General features: G+C 41.9%; 1 protein-coding gene across 4 annotated transcripts in view; it reads right to left on the reverse strand.

Moving 5' to 3' along the window:
• ANKMY1 (ankyrin repeat and MYND domain containing 1) overlaps window positions 1–1,282 on the reverse strand; it is a 71,525-nt gene extending 70,243 nt beyond the window's left edge. For 2 of the 4 annotated variants that reach the window (XM_075861297.1, XM_075861294.1), the window contains exon 1: window positions 1,139–1,268. The gene's annotated coding sequence lies outside the window, so the exon portion shown is untranslated. The other 2 variants (XM_075861296.1, XM_075861295.1) reach the window with 2 other exon arrangements.
• Window positions 1,283–18,927: the final 17,645 nt, after the last annotated feature.

The following is an 18,927-nucleotide window of genomic DNA, read 5'->3' on the forward strand; positions in this document are numbered from 1 at the left end:
GACCCCAGGACTATTGGCACTATAGCGGCAGGGGATTTAAAAGGGGACTATGAGCACGTTTGTGATTTTGACTATAAGCAGCTGCCGGATTTTTTTCTAAATCAGGAAGACGCATTTCCGGTATATAGTAATTACAGCATGCTTTACTGGCCCCTACAACAAGCTTTGATTTAGGAATGGGAGTTGGGGTTCCCGTAGAGTGAAAAAATGACAATGGTTTCTCTATATTAACAAGATTGGAAATCAGTGACGTAGGCGGACAAACACAAACTACACAGACAGTAGTATAAATGAATCCATAAGAGAAGTAACTACTACTAGATTATATTCAAGATGTTAAAGTAATGTAGACAACATGAGTCGCACAAGACAATCCACATCGCAGCTAATGATTGCGGTCTCGCTGTGACATGCGACCTCATGCGACTGTGACGCGACCGTTGCAAAAAATCCAAACTCGGTGGCTTTTAGGTTGCAGGTCGCACGCGACATGGCTTTCCAGAGACAACAATACAAATCGTTTGCAACTTCGACTCGTGTGTCTCGTGTGCGACAGCTCTAAAACCTGACAGACCCATTATAAATCAACGGGATCCACCAGGATCCATTACATAATTGATCATAACGGAACAGTTGTCTTCATCTCGGCTTTTGTAAAGATAGAAGTCATGTGATGCCAGTGTGAACAAAGCCAAAAAGCATTACCTATTCAGCATAGACGTGTTCTCACAAGTAGAAAAGACATAAAAAGGTATTTACCACAATATACAACACACAACACAGAGACACAATGTCAAATAAAATAGAAATAGCAACATTCATGTCAATATGGAAGAAAAACAAACGGAGGAAAAGGGAAAAAGATCCAAACGAAATTAACACAATGATAATGAATGAATTGACTTGTAAAACTGAATACTAATATGCATATATGCAAATGAGAAACAACTAAATATATACACCACAGATATATAAAAAATAACCCACAAATAATATATATATATACTGCTTTACATGATAAAATACATACATCAGCATTATTTTCAGAAATCACGTATATAATAGTCAGGTTGTCCTGATCTCCACTATACACTATCACAGGCGGAGATTCTAAGGCAGATCAGTGAAGGTGAGTTACCTCATTAGCTATGAACTGGTAACATCTTCTGTCTAGGATCTTTCCCTTTTACCTTGCGATTAGTTAGTTGTACCAGTGGTTCCCATAGATACCGTGACGTCAAGTGTGCGACGGTTTACGCTATAGACGCATCACCATGGATGCGGTCGCTAGGTGCGCGGTCGGCCATGTTGGATAAGGGCACCGTTTCCAATCCTTGGAGGCGGCTTCTCACATGACGTTTATATGTCGCATTCATTGTTCTCGTTTATCAGTCCGGTTGAATTCAGCTACTAGTGCCACCATGTATACCGATAAACTTGGTCCCTGTCGGTCTTGCATTATGGTTACTGTGTCCTCCTATTCCGGCTGCTATGCACAAGCTCTATTTATATTAATAAGTGCTTGATAACCTTATATGTTTTAATGAGCAATTTTAACTGCTTCAAGAATGGTGAGAGGGTTAAAAGACTAATAAAACCTATTAGACTCCCTGTGGCCTGTACAGATTTTCTTCTTTTAAAAAAAAAAAAAAAAAAAGAGTAACATAAAGTAATGCTAAATAAATAGAAATAGAGCAATTACATCTTTTTTTATAAAGCCGAATTCACACACTGCGGTCAAGATGCGGTTTTACTGCAAATCGTGGTAAAATGACAATGGATCCGTTTTTAGCGTCCATTTTTGAGAAATCAATCGTTAAAAACTGATTTAATAAAAATAGTGTGAATGGTGCAACTTCCAAAACACTTTTTATTAATCCAATTAATCGTTACCGCTTGAGAAGCTAATTCAAAAGTGGCAAACCTATATGGCTGTACGTCTTGTTGTCATGCCATTGCAGAGAGTGCCATAGTCTCACGGCTCTTACAGTAAAGAATCCTCTTTTTATGTAGAAACCTTATTTTCTCTAGATGTAGAGCATGGGTCTCAAGCACGCGGCCCGCGGGCTGCATGCGGCCACTGAGGCTGTCATCTGCGGGCCGCGGGACACAGCCGCTAGTATAGGCTCTGCTCTGTGTTGTCAGGGTCTTCCCCAGAGTGGAGTCCCGTGCAGAGGGCCAGCATAGGCTCTGCTCCAGGACTCTGTGGAATCCCCTGACATCGCTGTCTATGAATGGACACGCGATGTCTCGGGCTTCCCCAGAGGCTGAGTCCTGGGCAGAGCACTAGTATAGGCTCTGTCTGGGACTCTGTGGAATTCCCTGACATCGCTGTCCATAAATGGACACGCAATATTTGGGGCTTCCGACAGAGCCGGAGTCCCGGGCACAGCGCTAGTATAGGCTGTGCTCCGGGACTCTGTGGAATCCCCTGACATCGCTGTCCACATATGGACAGCGATGTCTAGGACTTCCCCAGAGCTGGACAGTGATGTCAGAAGCACAGCTGGAGTCCCAGTAGGAGCGCTAATAGAGGAGAGCTGGAATCCAAGGCAGAATGCTAGAAGCGGCTCTGCTCCGGGACTCCAGCTCTGGGCAAGCCCCTGACATCACTGTCCATATATGGAGCAGAGCCTATACTAGTGCTCCGCTCTGGGACACCGGCTCCGGGGTTGCCCCTGACATCACATTCCGGTCCAGGAAGATCCCCTGACGTCACTGTGTATGGACAGTGACATCAGGGGCTCCTCCAGCAGAGGAATCCCTGGCCAAAGTGTCGGCAATGCTCTGGCTGGGTATTCTACTCCTAGAGGGAGCCCCAATGAAGCTATCTACTGGGGGTGTCTGTGGCACTATCTACAAGGGGTGTGTGTGGCATTATCTGCAGAGGGCACTGTGGCAACATCTACAAAGGGCACTGTGGCAGTATCTACAGAGGGCACTGTGGAAGCATCTACAGAGGGAACTGTGGCAGCATCTACTGAAGCCACTGTGGAATTATCTACAGAGGCCACTGTGGAATTATCTGCAGAGGCCACTGTGGAATTATCTGCAGAGGGCACTGTGGAATTATCTACAGAGGGCACTGTGGAAATATCTACAGAGGGCACTGTGGCATTATCTACAGAGAGCACTGTGAAGCATCTACAGAGAGTAACATCCGTGGTCGCTGACCATGAACTCCTTCCATCCAGTCGACGCCCTTCTCTCAAGACATGTCTGCACACGCGACCGTCCAGTTCCACAGTAACCACCAGGGTGCGCTCACGAGCTCAGTCCAGACTTAAGAAGCCAGAACGCACACATGTTGGAGATTGATCTAATTGCTCCCAGAGCACCCTGGGCTATAAGAAGGTCCCAGCCCCATCCTCCCACGCCTGACCGTTGTCATATTCCAAGTTTGTCTTGCAAATGGTCCCCTAGTGTTTCCTGCTCCCAGTGTTCCCTGTTCCTGTAACCTCTATCCTGATCTAGTGCTGTGCTGTATACCACGCCTGTCCTGCTTCTCCACACCTTACATCTACCTGCTGCCTAGTTCCTGCCAAGCCTGCCTTGCTACTGTCCGAGCTGCCACAGGTACCCTATATGAACTATAGACTCTGACCTGCGCCCTGTTGGCCAGTTGCCATACCGCCAAGGCGGTACAGCCCAGTGGGTCCACGAACCCTACGTGACAGTACGCTCAGGCCATGAGAGATGCGGGCGGATATGCTAGACCTCCAGTCTCGACAGGACCAACTCCTCCAGGTCTTGAACATTCTCGCACGTGGGCAGGAGGCACTAGCTGCCATTCCTCCTACTACACCTCCTGGCAGTGTTGATCCTCAGACTACACCTCCTGCGAGTGTTGACCCGCCTTTTTCTTTGCCACTTCCGGACCGCTATGATGGAGACGCAGGTACCTGTCGTGGATTTTTGAATCAGTGACAGATCCACTTCAGCCTGTATACTAGGACATTTTAGTCGGCGCAAGGGTCGCTTCATCATCTCTCTCCTCACTGGCAAGGCTCTTGCATGGGCGAACCCTATCTGGGAGAGACAAGGACCAGCGACCCGTGACTTCCAGGGCTTCCTCCGGACTTTTCGCATGGTGTTTGAGGAGCCTGGACGGGTCTCATCTGCTTCCTTGATTAACCTGTGCCAAGGAGACACATCCGTGAGCGAGTACGCCATCCACTTCCACACCCTGGCGGGAGAACTGTTATGGAACAATGAGGCCCTGGTGGCTGCATTCTGGCATGGACTGTCTCCTAAAATTAAGGACGAACTTGCCGCTCGAGACCTGCCATCTACCCTGAATGACTTCATCCTTCTGTCCGCCCGGATTGATATGCGGATCCGAGAATGCCTCCAAGAGGTTAGTCGGGAGGGAGGCCTTCCTAGTCTGGTCCCTACTTTGCAGCAACCCCTGCTGTCCCCAGATGTCGATCCTCCTAAGAAATCTGTGATGATGGACCAGTGTAAGCTATCCATGCAGGAGAGACAACGCAGATGCACTTTGGGACTCTGTCTATATTGCGGCCTCGGTGGCCATCTTGTGCGCCTGTGTACCCAAATATCCTAGGGTTGCTAGGAGAGACAACCTTGCGTAAGAAAGGACTTTGTCCATATCAGTGACCATAGTGTCCCGCGAGAGAACGCATCAGGTCTCTGCGTATCTGGACTCTGGATCCGCTGCTAATTTCATCTGTAGAGACCTGGTGGATCTTCTTCAATTACCTACCAGCCCCCTGGAGAGGCCGTTGACAGTTGCATCAGTGAATGGACTACCTCTGCCAGACCCAGTTATAGCTGTGACCAAGCCGCTGAGGCTCCAAGTGGCAGCTCTTCACTTCCAAAGACGTTAACCCTGTGTTGCTCGGCCTGCCTTGGCTCTGACTACATGCCCCAGTCCTGAACTGGAACTCTGGAGAGGTACTCCAGTGGGACCCTGAGTGTCAAAGCCGATGCCTGGTGCAGATTAGTTCAGCTCAGCCTTCGCTGCCTCGGTCATTGGCAGGATTGCCGGGTCATTAAGCTGCCTTTTTGGATGTCTTCAGCAAGAGGGAGGTGGAGACATAGCCTCCACACCGGGTGTATGAATGCCCTATCGAGCTGATTCCTAGTGCATCCCTTCCCCGTGGTAGGGTATATCCTCTCTCCTTACCAGAGACTCTGTCCATGTCTGCCTATGTGAAAGATAACTTGGAGAGGGGCTTCATGCGAAAGTCTTCCTCCCCAGCAGGAGCCAGGTTCTTCTTCGTCAAAAAGAAGGATAGTTCTCTTCGTCCTTGTATTGACTACCGAGGCCTCAACCATATCACGGTGAAAAATAAATATCTGTTGCCACTGATCTCAGAACTGTTTAATTGTATACGTGGGGCCAAGATTTTTTCCAAATTAGACCTGTGTGGGGCTTACAACCTAGTCTGCATTCGCTAGGGTGATGAATGGAAGACTGCATTTAACACCCGTGATGGACACTATGAACAACTAGTAATGCCCTTCGGCCTGTGTAATGCTCCTGCGGTCTTCCAGGAGTTTGTTAATGACATTTTCCGTGACCTCCTCTATGTTTGTGTAGTACTCTACCTTGATGATATCTTGATTTTTTCTCCAGATCCTATTACGCATCAGAGACATGTCCGTCAAGTTTTGCTGCGGTTAAGGGAGAATCGTCTGTACGCTAAGTTGGAAAAGTGCGCGTTTGAAAAAGATGCTCTACCCTTCCTGGGCTATATGGTCTCGAATCGAGGTCTCGAGATGGATCCTGAAAAGGTAAAATCTGTCCTGCAATGACCACGCCCTCAAGGCTTGAGGGCCATACAGCACTTTCTAGGATTCGCCAATTTTTACAGTTTATTCCAAACTTCTCCTCACTGACTTCTCCTATCTCTAACCTCACTAAGAAGGGCATGAACACCAAGGCTTGGACTCACGAGGCAGAGTCCGCATTCAATAGCCTGAAGAGAGCCTTCACGTCAGCCTCTATTCTCCATCATCCAGATGTCTCTCTACAGTTCTCGTTGGAGGTGGACGCATCCTCTGTCAGTGCTGGTGCACTCCTGTTCCAGAGAGGCTCCAAGGGCAAGTCAATGGTATGTGGATATTTTTCAAAGCTCTTCTCTTCCACAGAACGCAACTACTCGATTTGGGATCGGGAGTTACTGGCCATCAAATTGGCTCTGGAGGAGTGGAGACATCTACTAGAGGGCGCAGCTCATCCCATCCTTATTTTTACGGACCATAAGAACCTTACCAATCTTCAGATGGCCCAACGGCTGAACCCTCGTCAGGCCAGGTGGTCACTGTTCTTTACCAGGTTCCAGTTTGAGCTCCATTATCGCCCGGCTGACAAGAATGTGAGGGCCGATGCCTTGTCCAGGTCTTTTGAGACAGAAGACACCATGGAGATTCCACAGAACATCATTGATCCGTCTTGCATTGTCTCTGTCAATCCCCTGCAAGTTGGGGACATTCCTCCAGGGACCGTGGAAGAATCCTCCGCTGGGGACACTCCACTAGACTGGCAGAACACGCGCGGACCCGTAAGACTCGGGATCTGATTGATCATCATTTCTGGTGGCCCACGCTGCCCAAGGACATTATGGACTTTGTTTCTTCCTGTTCAGTGTGTGCAGCCAACAAGGTCCCTCACTCCAGACCTTGGACCTGGCTGCTCCAGCCATTGCCTGTGCCCAATGGCCCCTGGCAGCATATATCTATGGACTTTATTATGGACCTGCCTCTCTCTGCCGCATGCAGTACTGTCTGGGTGGTGGTGGATCGATTTTCAAAGATGGCCAACTTCGTTCCTCTTACCGGTCTTCCTTCTGCTCCTCTGCTGGCCAAGCTGTTCATCCAACACATCTTCCGACTGCATGGCTGGCCGCAGCATATTGTGTCTGATCGGGGGGTTCAGTTCAGCTCGAAGTTCTGGAGAGCCCTCTGCGGACTCCTAGGTATAAAGTTGGACTTTTCCTCGGCCTACCATCCTCAGTCCAATGGTCAGGTCGAGAGGATCAATCAGATCTTGGAGAACTACCTACGCCACTTCATCTCCAAGCAGCATGATGACTGGGTGCAGTTGCTTCCTTGGGCTGAGTTCTCTTACAACAATCATACCAGCGAGTCCAAACAGAAGATACCGTTCCTGATTGTCTATGGCCAACACCCACAAATTCCTCTCCCGGTCCCTGTTACTTCCGAGGTGCCAGCTGCTGACACGGCTTTTGGGGACTTTCTGCAGATCTGGCAGCAGACTCGATCCTCCATCCTGCTGGCGGTCGACCGCATGAAGCGGAAGGCGGACAAAAGGAGAAGAGAACCTCCTCAGTTTCTTCCTGGCACAAAGGTCTGGCTGTCCTCCAGGAATATTCGACTGAGGGTGCCGTCTTACAAATTTTCTCCCAGGTTCCTCGGTCCCTTCGAGATCCTGGAGCAGATCAACCCTGTCGCCTACAAGCTTCGGCTGCCTCCTACCCTCAGGATCCCCAACTCCTTCCATGTCTCTCTCCTGAAACCAGTGGTTCTGAACCGCTATACCAAGACTCCAAGCCCTGCGGTTGTCTCCAGCAGCCCTTCAGACACCTTCGAGGTTAAGGAGAACTTGGACACCAAGAGAGTGAGAGGAAAGACTTTTTATTTGGTGGATTGGAGGGGGTTTGGTCCAGAAGAGAGGTCCTGGGAGCCAGAGGAGAATCTCAACGCTCCTACCTTCATTAAGAGTTTTCTCTCTCGTTCTGGTCCCAAGAGGAAGGGGCGTAAGAGGGGGGATACTGTAACGTCCGTGGTCGCTGACCACGAACTCCTGCCATCCAGTTGACGCCCTTCCCTCAAGAGATATCCGCACATGCGGCCATCCTGCTCCACAGTGACCACCAGAGTGCGCTCACGAGCTCAGTCCAGACTTAAGAAGCCAGAGCGCACGCATGTTGGAGATTGATCTAATTGCTCCCAGAGTACCCTGGGCTATAAGAAGGTCCCAGCCCCATCCTCCCATGCCTGAGCATTGTTGTAGTATTCCAAGTTTGTCTTGCAAATGGTCCCCCAGTGTTTCCTGCTTCCTGTTTTCCCTGTTCCTGTCACCTGTATCCTGATCTAGTGCCGTGCTAAGCTTTAGCCGTGCTGTGCTGTATACCACTCCTGACGTCTACCTGCTGCCTAGTTCCTGCCAAGCCTGCCTTGCTACTGTCCGAGCTGCCACAGGTACCCTATATGAACTATAGACTCTGACCTGCACTTTGTTGGCCAGCTGCCATACCGACAAGGCGGTATGGCCCAGTGGGTCCACGAACCCTACGTGACATAGGGGGCACTGTGGCAGCATCTACAGAGGGCACTGTGGCATTATCTATGGGTGGGTGTGTGGAAGTATCGACAGAGGATATTGTGGCATTATTTAGGGTTGTGTGGCATTATCTACAGAGGGTACTGTGGCATTATCTACAGAGGGCACTGTGGCATTATCTACAGAGGGCACTGTGGCATTATCTACAGATTGTACTGTGGCAGTATCTACACAGGGCACTGTGGCAGTATCTATAGAGGGCACTGTGGCAGTATCTATAGAGGGCACTGTGGCAGTATCTATGCAGGGCTCTGTGGCACAATCTAAATAGGGGCTGCAGCAGAAAAAGGGAGTTGAATAGGGGCTGCCTAGTCTTGACATTTGTGTGTCTGCCAAACGCTGCTAACTGAGCTGCCGGACTGATTTTAGTGACACTTAAACTGTAAAACTGGATTGTTGAAATAAGCACGTGGAGACATCTCGCAAATTTCCATTAAGTTTAAACCCAGCGCTATTATTATAGTAATGTAGTATTATTATAGTAATGTAGTAGTGGTATTATATTAATGTAGTATTGTTATAGTAATGTGGTATTGTTATAGTAATGTAGTATTATTACAGTAATGTAGTATTGTTATAGTAGTGTAGTATTGTTATGGTAATGTAGTATCGTTATAGTAATGTAGTGTTATAGTAATGTAGTATTATTATAATAATGTAGTATTGTTATAGCAATGTAGTATTATTATAGAAATGTAGTATTATAATAATGTAGTATTGTTATAGTAATGTAGTATTATTATAGTAATATTGTATTATAGCAATGTAGTAATTATTATAGTAATGTAGTTTTATTATAGTAATGTAGTATTATAGTAATGTAGTAATGTTATAGTAATGTCGTATTATTATAGTAATGTAGTATTGTTATAGTAATGTAGTAATGTTATAGTAATGTAGTATTATTATAGTAATGTAGTAATGTTATAGTGATACTGTATTATTATAGTAATGTAGTATTATAGTAATATAGTATTATTATAGTAATGTAGTAATGTTATAGTAATGTTGTATTATTATAGTAATGTAGTAGTGTTATAGTAATGTAGTATTATAGTAATGTAGTATTGTTATAGTAATGTAGTAATGTTATAGTAATGTAGTATTATTATAGTAATGTTATAGTAATGTAGTATTATTATAGGAATGTAGTAGTGTTATAGTAATGTAGTATTATTATAGTAATGTAGTAATGTTATAGTAATGTAGTATTATTATAGTAATGTAGTATTGTTATAGTAATGTAGTAGTGTTATAGTAATGTAGTATTATAGTAATGTAGTATTGTTATAGTGATGTAGTATTATTATAGTAATGTAGTAATGTTATAGTAATGTAGTATTATTATAGTAATGTACTATTGTTATAGTAATATAATATTGTTATAGTAATGTTATAGTAATATAATATTATAGGAATGTAGTAGTGTTATAGTAATGTAGTATTCTTATAGTAATGTTGTGATGTTATAGTAATGTAGTATTATTATAGTAATGTAGTATTATTATAGTAATGTAGTATTGTTATAGGAATGTAGTAGTGTTCTAGTAATGTAATATTATAGGAATGTAGTAGTGTTATAGTAATGTAGTATTATAGTAATGTAGTATTGTTATAGTGATGTAGTATTATTATAGTAATGTAGTAATGTTATAGTAATGTAGTATTATTATAGTAATGTAGTATTGTTATAGTAATGTAATATTGTTATAGTAATGTAGTAATGTTATAGTAATGTAATATTATAGGAATGTAGTAGTGTTATAGTAATGTATTATTATAATAATGTAGTATTCTTATAGTAATGTAGTGATGTTATAGTAATGTAGTATTATTATAGGAATATAGTAGTGTTATAGTAATGTAGTATTATAGTAATGTAATATTGTTATAGTAATGTAGTAATGTTATAGTAATGTAATATTATAGGAATGTAGTAGTGTTATAGTAATGTAGTATTATAGTAATGTAGTATTCTTATAGTAATGTAGTGATGTTATAGTAATGTAGTATTATTATAGTAATGTAGTATTGTTATAGTAATGTAGTATTATTATAGTAATGTAGTATTGTTATAGGAATGTAGTAGTGTTATAGTAATGTAGTATTATAGTAATGTAGTATTGTTATAGTGATGTAGTATTATAGTAATGTGGTATTATTATAGTAATGTAGTATTGTTATAGTAATGTAATATAGTTATAGTAATGTGGTATTATTATAGGAATGTAGTATTCTTATAGTAATGTAGTGATGTATATGAAAATAGAAATAGTGCTATTAATCCCATCCTTTATTAATGATATAGAGGATGGGATTAATAGCACTATTTCTATTTTTGCAGATGACACCAAGCTATGTAATATAGTTCAGTCTATGGAAGATGTTCATGAATTACAGGCAGATTTAAACAAACTAAGTGTTTGGGCGTCCACTTGGCAGATGAAGTTTAATGTAGATAAATGTAAAGTTATGCACCTGGGTACCAACAACCTGCATGCATCATATGTCCTAGGGGGAGCTACACTGGGGGATTCACTTGTTGAGAAGGATCTGGGTGTACTTGTAAATCATAAACTCAATAACAGCATGCAGTGTCAATCAGCTGCTTCAAAGGCCAGCAGGATATTGTCGTGTATTAAAAGAGGCATGGACTCGCGGGACAGGGATGTAATATTACCACTTTACAAAGCATTAGTGAGGCCTCATCTAGAATATGCAGTTCAGTTCTGGGCTCCAGTTCATAGAAAGGATGCCCTGGAGTTGGAAAAAATACAAAGAAGAGCAACGAAGCTAATTAGGGGCATGGAGAATTTAAGTTATGAGGAAAGATTGAAAGAATTAAACCTATTTAGCCTTGAAAAAAGACGACTAAGGGGGGACATGATTAACTTATATAAATATATAATGGCACATACAAAAAATATGGTGAAATCCTGTTCCTTGTAAAACCCCCTCAAAAAACAAGGGGGCACTCCCTCCGTCTGGAGAAAAAAAGGTTCAAGCTGCAGAGGCGACAAGGCTTCTTTACCGTGAGAACTGTGAATCTATGGAATAGCCTACCGCAGGAGCCGTCACAGCAGGGACAGTAGATGGCTTTAAAAAAGGGTTAGATAATTTCCTAGAACAAAAAAATATTAGCTCCTATGTGTAGAAATTTTTCCTTCCCTTTTCCCTTCCCTTGGTTGAACTTGATGGACATGTGTCTTTTTTCAGCCGTACTAACTATGTAACTATGTAACTATGTTATAGTAATGTAGTATTATTATAGGAATATAGTAGTGTTATAGTAATGTGTATTATAGTAATGTAGTATTGTTATAGTAATGTAGTAATGTTATAGTAATGTAATATTATAGGAATGTAGTAGTGTTATAGTAATGTAGTATTATAGTAATGTAGTATTCTTATAGTAATGTAGTGATGTTATAGTAATGTAGTATTATTATAGGAATATAGTAGTGTTATAGTAATGGGTATTATAGTAATGTAGTATTGTTATAGTAATGTAGTAATGTTATAGTAATGTAATATTATAGGAATGTAGTAGTGTTATAGTAATGTAGTATTATAGTAATGTAGTATTCTTATAGTAATGTAGTGATGTTATAGTAATGTAGTATTATTATAGGAATATAGTAGTGTTATAGTAATGTAGTATTATAGTAATGTAGTATTGTTATAGTAATGTAGTATTATTAGGGCATGACCACACGTGGCGGATTTCGTCCGCAACTGTCCGCATCAATGCCGCACAGAATCTGCGTTGCAGATTCTGCTGCGGATCTGCACAAAATGTGCAGTAAATTGATGCGGACTAGCTGCTGCGGACTGCGGGAAAAGTGCTTCCCTTCTCCCTATCAGTGCAGGACAGAGAGAAGGGACAGCACTTTCCCTAGTGAAAGTAAACGAATTTCATACTTACCGGCCGTTGTCTTGGTGACGCGTCCCTCTTTCGGCATCCAGCCCGACCTCCCTGGATGACGCGCCAGTCCATGTGACCGCTGCAGCCTGTGCTTGGCCTGTGATTGGCTGCAGCCGTCACTTAGACTGAAACGTCATCCTGGGAGGCCGGACTGGAGACAGAAGCAGGGAGTTCTCGGTAAGTATGAACTTATATTTTTTTACAGGTTGCTGTATATTGTGATCGGTAGTCACTGTCCAGGGTGCAGAAACAGTTACTGCCGATCGCTTAACTCTTTCAGCACCCTGGACAGTGACTATTTACAGACGTCTCCTAGCAACGCTCCCGTCATTACGGGAGCCCCATTGACTTCCTCAGTCTGGCTGTAGACCTAGAAATACATAGGTCCAGCCAGAATGAAGAAATGTCATGGCAAAAAAGCAAGACGCATCCGCAGCACACATAACATGTGCATGACAGCTGCGGACTTCATTGCGGAACTTAGAATCTCCATTGAAGTCAATGGAGAAATTCCGCCATGAGTCCGCCACTGCTCCACAACAGACAGAGCATGCTGCGGACACCAAATTCCGCTCCGCAGCCTATGCTCCACAGCGGAATGTTACGCATCGTCTAAACGAACACTTCTAAATAGAAGTGGAAGTCAATGCAGAAACGGCTCCGCTGCGGATTAACGCTGCGGAGTGTCCGCAGCGGAATTTAAGTGAAATTCCGCCACGTGTGAACCCAGCCTTATAGTAATGTAGTATTGTTATAGTAATGTAATATTGTTATAGTAATGTAGTAATGTTATAGTAATGTAGTATTATTATAGGAATGTAGTATTGTTACAGTAATGTGTATTATAGTAATGTAGTATTGTTATAGTAATGTAGTAATGTTATAGTAATTTAGTATTATAATAATGTATTATTGTTATAGTAATGTAGTAATGTTATAGTAATATAGTAATATAGTATTATTATAGTAATGTAGTATTATTATTGTAATGTAGTAATGTTATAGTAATATAGTAATATAGTATTATTATAGTAATGTAGTATTATTATTGTAATGTAGTAATGTTATAGTAATATAGTAATATAGTATTATTATAGTAATGTAGTAATGTTATAGTAATATAGTAATATAGTATTATTATAGTAATGTAGTATTATTATTGTAATGTAGTAATGTTATAGTAATATAGTAATATAGTATTATTATTGTAATGTAGTAATGTTATAGTAATGTAGTATTATTATAGTAATGTAGTATTGTTATAGGAATGTAGTAGTGTTATAGTAATATAGTATTATAGTAATGTAGTATTATTATAGTAATGTGGTATTGTTATAGTAATATAGTATTATAGTAATGCAGTAGTGTTATAGTAATGTAGTAGTGTTATAGTAATGTAATATTATAGGAATGTAGTATTGTTATAGTAATGTAGTATTATAGTAATGTGGTATTATTATAGTAATGTAGTATTATAGTAATGTAGTATTGTTATAGTAATGTAGTATTATAATAATGTATTATTGTTATAGTAATGTAGTAATGTTATAGTAATATAGTATTATTATAGTAATGTAGTATTATTATTGTAATATAGTAATGTTATAGTAATGTAGTATTGTTATAGGAATGTAGTAGAGTTATAGTAATATAGTATTATAGTAATGTAGTATTATTATAGTAATGTAGTAATGTTATAGTAATGTGGTATTATTATAGTAATGTAGTATTGTTATAGTAATGTAATATTGTTATAGTAATGTCGTATTATTATAGTATTGGAGTATTATTATAGTAGTTCAAATAACTAATTGCTTAACAATAATTTTGTAATGTATACAATTTTAAAGTAATGCGGCCCGTCAACTTCACATTTTTTCTATATGTGGCCCACTTACCCGGCCGAGTTTGAGACCCCTGATGTAGAGGATGCCCCCTTGTTATAGTCCTGGGTATAAATAGATCATGAGAGATCTCTATATTGACCTCCGATTTATTCATACATAGTTATTAGGTTACTCCTTTATTCCGGACTAAATAAAACTAATTTTGATAATCTTTCTGGTTACTGCATACCTCCCAACTTTCAAGTATCACAAAGAGGGACCACTCTTTTTTTTCTTTTAAGCCACGCCTCTAATCCAACCCAATCTACGCCCATACACACCCGGTTCAGCCCACACAATATCATGCTCCCATAATGCCTTTCACACAGTATAATGCCCTCTAGCTGCCACCATACAGTATAATGCCCCCATAGATGCCACCATACAGTATAAAGCCAACACAGATTCTCACATGCAGTATAATGCCCAAACAAATTCCCCCATACAGCATAATGCCACCATAGCGGCCCCAGACAGTATAATTCCCCATAGCTGCCCCATACAGCTTAATGCCCCCATACAGCATAATGTCCCATAGGTGCCACATACAGTATAATGCCCCCTATCTGCCCTTATACAGTATAATGTCCCCAAATCTACCCGTTGTGCCAGTGCCCGCATTAAGGGCTAGTTCACATGGAGTATTTTGACGCTGTTTTTGATGCGGAAACCAGTGCCAAAAAACGCCCGAAATCGCCTCCCATTGATTTCATTGGAAGGGTGAGGCGTTTTTTCCCTTGCGAGCAGTAAAAAAACGCTTGCAGAAAAAGAAGCGACATACCCTTTCTTCGGGCGCTTCCGTTTCTGACCTCCCATTGACATTGATGGGTGGTAGAGATCGTGTTTTTTGCGCAGCAGTTTTTCCCCTCTGCGCTCAATGGTCGCGGACAAAAAAGGAGGAAGGAATTTTGAGGCAGATTTTTCCACCTGCAAAAAACTCTGTGTGAACAGGGCCTTAAAGTGCCAGTGCCCATGTAGATAGTGCCCATGTAGATAGTGCCCCTATATAGTGCCACAGTTACCATGTTGATAGTGCCACACCCCCTTGAAGATACTACTCCCCCTGTATATAGCGCTATTATGACTCCCTTTAGGAGCAGAATCCCCAGCCAGAACAGAGGTTGGGGATTCCGCTCCTAGATGGAAGTCCTGATGTTACTGTCCATATGGACAGGGATGTTAGTGGCTGCTCCTTGAGCGGAATCCACGTTTCCGACTCTGGCCAAGGATTCTGCTCCAGGAGGAGTCAATGTCCATATATGGACAGTGACCTCAGGGGTTTCCTCTAGGAGCGGATTACCCAGCCAGATCTTCGGCAATGGGGATTCCGCTCAATCAATAGCCACTGACTTCACTGTTTATATATAGACAGGGACGTCAAGGGCTTGCCCGGGCAGAATGCTTAAAGTAGAGCTGTGCCCGGGGAGTCCTGGGCTTGCGGAGGAGCTGAGGACGCAGATACAGTTGACAGCGGACATACACCTTGCCGCCCGGGACAGCGGGACAACACCCAAAATCTGGGAGTGTCCCGCTGAATCCGGGATGGTTGGGAGGTATAGGTACTGTGGTCCACCCATTCCATTTATTACTTTAGTTTCCTGACTTTGAAAACACTCAAGCTCTGGTGCCCAAAACTGTACGCAATATGCGGTCTTGCTAGAGATTTATGAAAGAGTAGAACTATGTTATCATCATGTACATCTATGCCCCTTTTGATGCACCCCATTATCTTATTTGCGTTATTAGCAGCCGCCTGACACTGGTTGCTACAGTAACTGGGAACTAATATCCAGTTTCTATGTCCGTTTTCACCAGTATTTTCCCATATAGTATAAAATGGTGACAGGTATTTTCCCTTCCCATGTGCATAATTAAACGTTCAACAAACTTCTGACATGTTATAGTGACATACAGCCCATACACCGCTACATCGGCTTTCTGGAAAAAGCCAGACAGAAAGGAAGCGGCTGAGCACTTACATTAGCAATTCTGCCGCTTTGTTTTAGAGATTAGGGGGGTCTGACTGCTCAGACCCCCACCAATCAAAACTTCTGAAGTTTGTTGAACATTTAGTTACCCTTTACACCCCATAGGACCCAATACTGACCCCTGTGATACCCCACTAGTAGCGGTGACCCAATTTGAGTAAGTAATGTTAATAACCACCCTCTGTTTTCTATCACTGGGACAGTAACTTACCCACTTACACACATTTTCCCCCAATCCCAGCAATTTCATTTTATGTAATAACCTTTGATGCAGTAAAGTATCAAATGGTTTGAAAAAATCAAGAAATATGACGACCAATGACTTACCCCGATCCAGTCCAGCGGTTACCTCCTCATAGAAGCTGATCAGATCTTTTTTATTGAGATACTCCAGGATATCATCTCTATGAAAACCTTAAAACATTTTACCCACAAAGGAAGACATCTGAAGTTCCCCAAAGGCTACAATCACTTTCAATCTTGAACAAGACATCACTCTGCTGTGTGACCATTGCCACCAACAATGCCCAATTAATACTCCAACATAGTACTCAGTTCCCCAATATATTCATATCCCCTAATTAAATACCCTAATATATTGGTTAATAATGCTGCCATATAGTGCTACATTAATACTTCCAACACTGTTAATGCCTCCCTCCTACTCAATTAATGGCCCACAGTGCTCAATTTATATACCAAAAGTGCTCAATAAATACTCCTTTACTTTTGCTTTTTTTACATTTATCTATCCCTAAGGCCAGGTTCACACAATAAGGGCACGTTCAGACGTGCCAGAGTTTTTGGTGAAGATTTGGGGCAATTACGCAACGAATCTGCACCAATATTTGCATATTTGACAGGTAATTCAGACGTTGCAGAAAAGACAGCGGACTTGCCACAGATTTCAGTTTTTGCATTGCAAAGGCTGAAATCTGCAGTGAAATTCCGCTTCTTCTCCGCAACACACAGTGCATGCTGCGGACTGAAAATTCCGCACCGCAGCCTATGGTCCGCAGCGGCGTTTTCCGCAACGTCTGAACTAACTTTCCTAAAAATGTATAGAAACAAATCTAAAAAGCGGCCGCTGGAGAATTCCACAGCAATTCCGCCACGTGTGAATGTGCCCTAAAAATTCTGCACCAAAAATCTATACCAAAGCATAGAAATTAGTTTTACGCGCCGCAAAAATGCGTCAAAAATGCATGCTTTAAGCTTCCCATTGACATCAATGGGTAAGCGCATTGTAGCGCATACAATGCGTTTTTTTTACAAGCGTGTTTGAAAAACGCGTCGCGTAAAATAAAAAGGCATCAGGTCAATTCTTTGGTGCGTAAAACGTGCCGAAAATGTGCACAAAATGCGCGAAAAACGCCTGTATTTTAGAAAGCTCTTTAAAAAAACACTAGCGTTTTTGACACGCTTACACGTCGGTTTTGTTTGAGCGCCATGTGAACAATGCCGTACAGAAAAATGTGGCTTTCCTAGACAATACTGTTCATGCCAGGCTAATATCATCCAGCTTGACAACAATGTCTCTTGGAATTATTCTATAATGTTGGCACGGTGGCATTGTACAATATCGTTTGTGTGCAGACTTCTGCTTCTCATTGAAGAGATGGTCTGCTGTCTATTTTTAACTACCAAGTAGCTCCGTCTCCATAAAAGAAGGTGCTTGTCAGACGTCAGGATCCTAAAATATCCTCCGAAGACTTGGCCAGGAGATAGCTGGAGTCGGTGGTGCATTTACAGGACCCAGAAGAAGTTTTCCTGCCGTTTTCATGAATGTAGCATCAAGATATGTTCACGTTTTTTTGAGTTTTTTTTTTCTTTAATGAAACCTGATTTATTTCTCTTGTGAATTGCACCAAAGAAGCCTTGAGACATGTCAGAGCTGTGTAAAGTAACAGATTCCTTAATGATCAGCAATGCTAGAGCGGCCTGCAAGAAGGATCTTCTCTTCGCAGAGGGAGTCACTTGCTGCATCAACGTTTCCAGGAGACAGCCGTTCCCAGACTTAGATGTCCATACTCTGCGTGTCCCTGTATTTGATCATCCATTGCAGAACCTCTCCGATTATTTTGACCGGTGTGTGAACCTGATAGACAGTACTATAAAAAGTGGCGGGAAGTGCCTCGTGTACTGTAAACACGGGCGCAGTCGTTCTGCCACTATCTGTATTGCCTACCTGATCAAACACAGGAATAAGTCACTTAAGGATGCGTTTCAGGTATAGCAATCTCATTATTATCAGTGACGAGATGAGAGTCCACTATTTTATTGCTGTTACGGTTACTACCACGGTTGCATCACCTGACATCAGTTTGACCTATTCAAAAAAAGATAAGTTTTATCTGATTCTGAGCATAGCGTTGACTTCTCTTTCAAAAGCAAACCCTAACTAGGAATTTTTTTAAATCCAAAATTAGAGAAATGCACGCAGAAATAATAATTCCCAAAAGTAATGGTAAAGGGGTTGTTCAGGATTAGAAAAATTTTTTTTTACGAGAAACAGCGCCACACTTGGTTATTGGCTGTGTCTGGTACAGCAACTCAGCACCTACATTTTTTTAATTCGACAGTTACTTTATTCTTATGGAATAACTGGGCTAACTAAAAGAATAATACCAGACAACTCCTAGATATGATCTTGTTGGTGGTGCTTTACTTTAAATAAGTTCCACACTTAAACAGTTTCTTTAGTTAATTAAGATATATATATATATATATATATATAAGTCAGAAGAATATTCTGTAAATGTTGAAATAGAATTGATATTACAGGTTTGTAAGATTCTC

The sequence above is a fragment of the Rhinoderma darwinii genome, chromosome 4 (assembly GCF_050947455.1).
Source record: "Rhinoderma darwinii isolate aRhiDar2 chromosome 4, aRhiDar2.hap1, whole genome shotgun sequence".
Classification (NCBI taxonomy): domain Eukaryota; kingdom Metazoa; phylum Chordata; class Amphibia; order Anura; family Rhinodermatidae; genus Rhinoderma; species Rhinoderma darwinii.